Source organism: Nesoenas mayeri (genome assembly GCF_963082525.1).
Source record: "Nesoenas mayeri genome assembly, chromosome: 2".
Taxonomy (NCBI): domain Eukaryota; kingdom Metazoa; phylum Chordata; class Aves; order Columbiformes; family Columbidae; genus Nesoenas; species Nesoenas mayeri.
This window is the reverse complement of record NC_137543.1, coordinates 15,703,698-15,711,908: the sequence shown is the minus strand read 5'-3', so window position 1 is coordinate 15,711,908 and position 8,211 is coordinate 15,703,698.

Here is an 8,211-nt window from a genome sequence, read left to right as displayed (position 1 = left end):
GTTGTATCCATTTCTCCTCAGCCCATCTTTCCAGAACCGAGAAGATTTTCTTACTCTGAATAAACACTAGAATAGCATTTTTCTTCATAATTCTTTGTCTGAAGATGGTAGCTGTCATACTGAAAGTATTTCCTTTTGCAGCAATGACTGTCTATGCTGGCACTGGTGCAGACTGGCTCTATTTTACTTGCCTGTGGCAATTTAATTTTTCAGTAGCTCTTTTTTGTAAAGCGTTTAGAAATCCAACAAAACCAAGTAAGCCTCGGACATGCGAAGAATAGCAGGCATAAACCTTCAATCGTAATTAAAAATAAATGTTAGAAGTAAGACACATATTTTCATGGCTGACATGGGGCTAAAGATTGCCTTATACTTTTGGGCATAAGCTGTTCGACTAAGTCAGGAGTGATACCACATCATAAATCAGATGCCCTTCCACAAAGGGCAGTTCTAAAATGTCCATTATAAATGTTTTCTCATCCATTTCAGGTTTTACTCAGAGTACGGAGGATTACATTGTTTTCAAAGTCTAGTTGAAGAGAAATGAGAAGAAGATTTTCTTCATGGCTTGGGATAAGAACAGAGCTAGATGTCCCACAATTTAAAATTTAATATTGAATTTGTACTTTCTTATGCACAACACAGAGAACCTGAATAAAGCATATTCATGCAGCTAAACCCATATATTACAAAAGAGTCTAAACTCACCCTTCTTACAGTATGTCCTCAGCCAAAAGGAAACATAAAATTCTCCTTTCCTCTCCCTTGCTGTCCCATTTCTATAGTTTTCTTCTTCCTGCCTGAAAAATGCAACTGTCCTACTTCTTTGTATCAGAGCTCAGTATTGAGCCATCAGTATCAGTGAGTCAGCATCCTTTCCCACAAGATTCAGTACGTGGGTTTTTTCAGGGAAACACTATCAGCTTGTTATGCCTCAGTGGGAATTTTTTTGGAAAACACCTTACATTTGGAACATAAAAAACCCACCACTGAGCATTATGTAGATGACGGCCAAGGACCCATTATCTCCCCAAAGGATACCTTACCAAGAAGGTAGTAAAATGCTCAGGAGGTGGGGAAATTACTCCAAGCCTCCCTCTCGTGTTGGCAAGAGCTTCCCTCCAGGCATCTCTGAATTGAACATTAACTGACTCTGGAGCAAGAGTGAATAGTATCTCCAGGGCTGAATTTGAAATCCAGTTTTGTCCTACAAAAGAGGAACACATTTGGCTATTAAAGAATAGTAGGAAATGTTATTCTTATTCTTATTCTAGTAATTATTTTTATTTACTGTTTAGTTAGCTAACTCTGGAAGTATATATTTATTTCTACAGTTAAACTTTCAATGGGAATGGTATCTCTGGGGCATGAGAGCAAACCCAGGAAACTGCTGATTAAGTATTTCCTCTGCTGAATGGGCTTGTAGGTATTTCAGCCTTAAGCAAGGGTAACCATGCAACAGGACTGATGCTTTTTCGTCTGCGTCAGGTTTATTGTTGCTGCAGTGAAACTGGAGCATGTGTCTTATAATACCTGCACCGTGGGAGCAATGATGATTCTTCACAGGGCTGTATTTTCCTAGCTTAAGGATTTTCCTAGTCATTACCCTTCATATAACCCAGGCTTTTTGGTTGTCAAAGTCCTTTTATTCTGTATTCCGTGGGTGTCTGAGTTTGTCCTATACCCTTCAGGATTACATTGCGGGATGTCGCAGTAACCACCCTCTTACTGTGGTGTCAGAAGGAGCACGGAGATTTGTGTGGGAATAGGTGCAATTTCTGCACTTCCAAAGCAGCTTGTAAATACAGCATAGCACAGAGCAATAGCATGGTGTTTCGCCGTCCTATTTGTCCCTGATGGAGCCTTTCCACTGACAAAATATTCCTAGTAGGGTTGGTTATTTAAGGCGGGATGACTCTGGGGCGAATGCTGCTCCTTGCAGTCTCAGTTTGTGCCTTGCAGGTTTTCTGCGTGGCAACAGGAGGACAGCAGCATGGCTGGACAGGAGAGAGGTAAAACGCAGGGTAACAGCAGGCAGAGGAAGCAATTGCATCAACAAACTGTGAACAGCAAGAACGCAGAAGCAGCGGTCATAGGGCTATGGTGTGATCAGAACAGGAACAAGGGAGATGGGACATGAACAGTCAGACCTGTGTATGTGTCTCACCCAACACTGTACTTTTTGAAATGCTTCTCTTTGGGCATGTAGAAACACTCTACAATTAGTTTAACCGACAGGCACCGAAAATTAATGGGGGCTGACTTGTAGCTTGAATTCACAGTGCTGAACAGAGGGGGTTTGATACTTCTTGAGCAGAACTCCTACAATTAAACCTCGAGCCTCGTCACAGCCTCTCCCCATACTATGTGCTTAGTCTGTCCGACAACTCCTGCAGATTGCCCTGCCATCGGTTCGATGTGCCACATGACTGCAGGGAAAGATTAGCTTCTTTTAAGAACTTTATGGAGTTATTCTAATGTTATTGTGGTTAAATAAATGATTTATTTTTTTTATTCATCTTCGAAAGAAAAGAGGCAAGTATGTAGGCCTCACAATCCTTCCAGATTTGTATAGTTGAGTAAAATACAGCATTTGCTGCCTGCTGCCAATCCCTAAGTTAGGATATATGAACTCCTCTGCATGTTGAGTAAAATTTCACAAGCCCCCTTGAACAGGACATGCTGTATGTCAGGGTATTATTACTAAAAATGGAATATATGGGGTAGTTTCAGGTTTACTGTCACAGCAGGGTTACAAAACTAGCTACCAAATTGACTGTTTGCTCTGGCTGATAAATGAATGCACTCCTCCTCGGTTGAAGGATCTTTCCTGCCCCTGAAGCACCACTGTCTGACTGGGCTCTCTGGGGTAGCATTTCTGCTTCACATGTTTTGATTTTTCCATTGACTTCTGTGGAGTTTCTCCAGATTTGTACAGACACCAACGGTGGAGGAGCCAGGCCCACGGCCTCTGGCAGTGCACGGTGGATGAGCAATGCTGTCCTGGAGATGTAAAGCATTTTGGGTGAGAACACATCACCCCACACACCCACCATCCCCCGCCAGGCTTGCTCCACACCCAGCAGTCCCATGGCTCAAGTCCATCCTTGGGGTGCAGGGACAGAAAGCTGCACCCTCACCATGGGGTCAGCAGCCACAACCCTTTATGAAGTAATGGAGTAAATGCCCAAGCAGTGGGTTATGTGGGGTGGGATATCTCATAGCCTTCAAGTGTGGCTGCTTCCCTCAGAGGCTGGCAGAGAGGAGGGAAGACGTCGCAAGTCCTGGCCATCACTTTCTCTCCTAGCAGGCGTTTCTTTCTGTGCCTGTTTTATACAACCACAGCCTCTGGCTTCACTGTTTTCTATGACTGTTTAATGCGCACTTGGGCGCCGGTGTGGCCCCGTTCCCGGCTGGAGGCCGGTGTGTCCTGCCCTGTCTCCAGGCTGAGTCAGGGCTCCTTCCCGGCAGCTGGTGGGTCGGAGCTCCTGAGGTGGAGGAGGAGGGTGTCCTTCCTCCCCACTGCCGCCTCCCTGCCGCTGTGCACTGCTGGGCACCAGCAGCTCCAGGTGTGGCGGGTGAGTGAAGCAATTGTCTGCACCCAAAGGGATTATGTGGGTGCATCACACCACGAGGGAGAGCCAGGCTAGGACACCATGTTTCCCAGAGATGTCTAAGCCAGTGATGGGATGGGGGAGGAGGGAGCCAGTTTCAGTAGACAGATCTTTACAGTAATTTTGTTGGTGGGGCTGGGCATCCTTGTGTTGAGTTTGAAGTGTCCATGTCCCTGCAGGGTACAAAAAAAGAGCCTGGGAACATCACTGGGTCTGCAGCTGGGCATTGAATTGCGTTGGTGCTGCCATCACTTGCCTGCGAGCATCCTCCGTCAACACAAAATCACCCAAATACTGCTATGGGTTTTGTTCATTAGCTGCCAAAGAAATATCTTCTGTTCAAAGAAGGGAGATTTGTTTTCTGAATACTTGGTTTTGGTGATTATTTGAAGGGAGAAAGTCTGATTTTGAGGCACGAATTGTAATTTTCCTGCATCGTTCCTCTGGCTTCTTGAGGTTTCAGCGCGTCAGTCTTCTTAGACTTTCAAAACACTTCTCAACAGCGGTAACTGCCCATTCCTTGTATCCCTGTGCTGGCTCCCAACCCACGCGGTGTAAAACCAAGCTGCTCTTCTCTAGCTCCTGGAGACCGGAATAGCCTGGTTTCCCGCCGGCTTCACTGGCCTGCCAGCCACTCTCGGCTTATTTTGTTGCAATCCAAAAAACACACCCTTCTTCAAGCATTGACACATCTCCTGAGTGTGAACGCCCTTCCCGAAAACATGGGTCTATGTTCATCTTCCCTAAGTCCAGCCAGGAGGGGCTCCTGCAACTCTTCTGGTATTTAAGCACCTTAGTCTTTGGCGTTTCTGTCTCTCCACTTCAAAGAACACAAGGACCTGATCCATCTCTTACACTGAATTTCCATTGCATTACATAGGACTAATTGTCCTTTAGGATGTACCATTTCACTTATTTTGAGTGTCATAGGCCAAGCTGAAGCACAATAACACACCATAGATACTATCAATCAACAGAAATCTCATTTTATGTGCTGCCAAAGTTCTGAACATCCTTGTTGTTGCCACAAAGTTTATTTATTTATTTAAAAGTGGACGAAGACTTTCCTTCTTAGATAAAGGCAAAAAAGAGAAAAACATTCTCCAGAAAGTTCTGTCTTCACCATTATTGAACCACGCCCTGTCCTCTTCATGTAAGAAATATTGCCAAAGCCACAATCTTTCATCATGTGGTTCCTTTTAAATAACCTCCTAGGTACTAAAGGTCAGGATGATTTAAAAAAAATAACCTGGTAGTATGAAAGAACTTTTTTTATATGCAAAAAGACAAACAGAGGAATCCTACGCAAACTTGCCATAAATACAAGGGATGAGGATGATGATGAGTGGAATAAACTACGCTAACATTGCGTTCACCTGCTTCACTTTGTCTCAAGTTTTGTTAAGTTCGAAACTCTAATATAAAAATAGAATTACTCAATTCATTGCAATTCTGAGCACATTCTTATAGTCCTTTCCCATAGATTTGTCCTTTGAGTCTGCTGAGAATAGTCACACAATGACTGCAGCCTTAGCTTTGTAGATATTTTTGTCCATCCTCACTACTGAGCTTATTGCCGATATTGGTTCTACCATCTAATTAAGGTGAAGGAAAAGAATTGTAAAACTCTCTCTTTTTTTCCCATTGTTTTTGTCCAATTGTTTTTCTTCTCCACATTATTTCAACAAATAAATATTTTGGAGAGTAGGTATTTCCTATATTTGACATTTGTCCAAAATTGAATGGCTTCTGATAGTCTGCAGAAATTGCTGGTTCTTTTTTCTATAAATATTTGCTTATTTCTGTGACACAGTTTTGAACTACTTTAAGGCTGAAAATTCGGGCACTTTGAAGGTGACTCACAAATAGACCTGATATCTCTGCCTTGGAGGTGGCCATGTTGACCCATAGCAGGATGGGCATGATGGATGTCTGAGGGTGATGAAGGGCTTGATTTAACTGAAATAATCACCACAGCCTGTTGAAGCCCCAGTACAAGTTGTATTCATGGCGAACGGGGTGAGTATGTGCAAATGTGTGTGTGTGTGTGTATGTGGTTGATCACAGACATACGCGCATTCCTAACCAATTCTTTGAACCTTCGTTACCCAGCTCTCTGAACTCTTTAAATGCTGTATAATACCAGGCTTTATTTTAAAACATTCAGTCTACAGCAGACTGTATTATTGATGGTAATTTTACTATGAGAGCATCTATGAGTCACAGGGACCAGGAATCTATTGTGCTTGGTGATGTGCGTAGCGTAAAGAAAGATGATTAAAGAGCTTAATATCTGGTTTCTTCTTTAATTTCCCTCCTACTCCAAAACACTGTGTATTTTCTGGGACCCAAGAGACTGCCTTGATAGAGGAAAAGCACATATAAAAAAAATCTAAGAAACGAGCTTGTAGATTTTGAAATCACAAGGTTCTGCTTTAAACCCATGTTATTTTTTTGATAACTGAGCGTGGTTTCCACTCTTTGACAACATGGCTGGGCAGACGACAGCTGAAGAACTTGCCTTAAAGCCCATCTCACTGCTTCCCTCAAAGATTCCTGAACCTGCATGTCTTTTTTCTCAGTGAAGAAGGAGCCGACACAGCAGGACAAGCCCTGGCTCTGCCGGGTCTGCAGCCGGGCTGGGAGGGGGCAGGCACTGGTACCCTGGCAGGCCAGGGTACCCTGAGCACAGCATCCCTCTTCGTGTCTCCCCCAAGACCCAGCTGTGGCTGGCTGGCCCCAGCCCTCCTGCCCCTCTTCCTTCCCCTCCCTGGGACACAGGGACTCCTCATCCACCACACAACTCCCCTTTCCTCCTGCAACCTTTCCTGAAAAACAAACTACCACCCCCAAACCAACATTTTTTCCAAGCAACCCTCCCACTTTCTGTTTCCCTCACCCTCTCCCTCATTATCTCGGGTCTTGCTTTTGTTTGTCTTGGCTATTTTGGGCTGGAGGCTCTTTGGGGAAGGCAATAAGGTTTAAGTGTCGCCTGCTCAGGATGTGAAGTGTTCGATTCCTTCCAGCTGAGCGAAGCTGAATTGATAAATGAGGCCTAAACTGGCTGTGAAGTGTCTACCTGAGCGTGGGCACCTGGTTAGCTGAATCAGCTTTAAATGGTATAATTCATTGAGCAGGTGTAACTTTATGTTTGGGGAAGGGGGCAGGGAAAAAAGAAAAGTAAAGTAATCCTGTTTTAAAAGGCACAGGTAATAGTTTAAGGCTAAAGTTTCACAGAAAATCCAGCCAAGGCTATACTCCACTGAAGTATAGCATATTAATATGGTAGCTATAGCATAAATTATACTCGGTGGCTCTGAGCACCTTCTTCAGTACTGTCATTCATGAAGGACCACAAACATTCACAGTACTGTTTACAATGAGACTTAGATATAATCAGTTGGAATATGGAAGTATAAATGTATAAATTAAACGCAGTATCAAGTCCTAAGAATCAGTTGTGCTTTTCCCCAGCCAATAACTCTGTTAAAGTGATTCCAATGATACATTTTTAAACTGCGTTGCTACTTGACACTATAACTATGCTACCAATTGCTAAATTGTTGTATTATATAGAGCTAATGCAGAAAGGATTAGGATGGGAATGTTCATAAGAGGTGTGTGGGATTCTTCTTCGCTTCACTGGCAGTGAGATGATTATTCTCATTTTAATACTTAAAACACCCCAAACCTCCACACCTGGCAGAGTCATGGAAACATCTGGTCTCTATTTTGCAAATTTGAGACTCTGTTGTTATCATCTTTTAAGCCTTTTAATTATATGTAAAAACAGTTTCTGTTATAAAAGTATGTAAATGATTTCAAATGAATGAACATAAAACTAGGATTTTCGTGCATGTGTTCAGCACCATTTCTCAGCTACACTGATAAATGAGATGCTAATATATAGGACATGAAATATAAAAGGGAGTTTATTCCTTTTGATACAAAAAGTGGTGTGGAAATTCAGTGAAAACGAAACCCAAGTGTTTTAAAGCAATATGTCCTATTTGTACCCTCTGTAAGGAGAGCACTTCTGATGAGTACCTATCATATCTACCAGGAATCTCTTTCTCAGCCTTTGCTTAAGATGCTCTCATCTGCAATAGAGGAAAATTTGTCATACAAGCTAAATGCTGATGGCTTTTCCTTCCTCTGCACAACGGAAAATAATATGTTGAATACTCACACTCTGTTTGCATGGTTTAAAGAACAAAACAAGAATCCAGCCTCTCTCTGCAGCCACCAAAGCTTTTGGCTTGCACTGTGAATGATCACTGGTCCTTAAAATTGTGTGAGCTTTTGATAACAACACACACACTCCCTGTTCCCGTATTTGGGCCCATCTCTTTGCAGGTGCCTCCTTTTGTAGCTGAAGGCAATGGTGAATATTTTATTTTATTTTATGTGACCTCTCCATGCTCCCTTCCTTTAAACACAGTGGTAGTACGTGAGGCTTTCCGAGCCCACTAGGGCCGTGCATCATCTCTCCTCCATGAAATTACAAGCTGTGGTCAGGGCAAAGATTGTGAGCTCTCCAAGAATGACGCTGGGCCAGGAGCGATGCCCGGCCAAACGCATCTAATGGAGCTGTAAT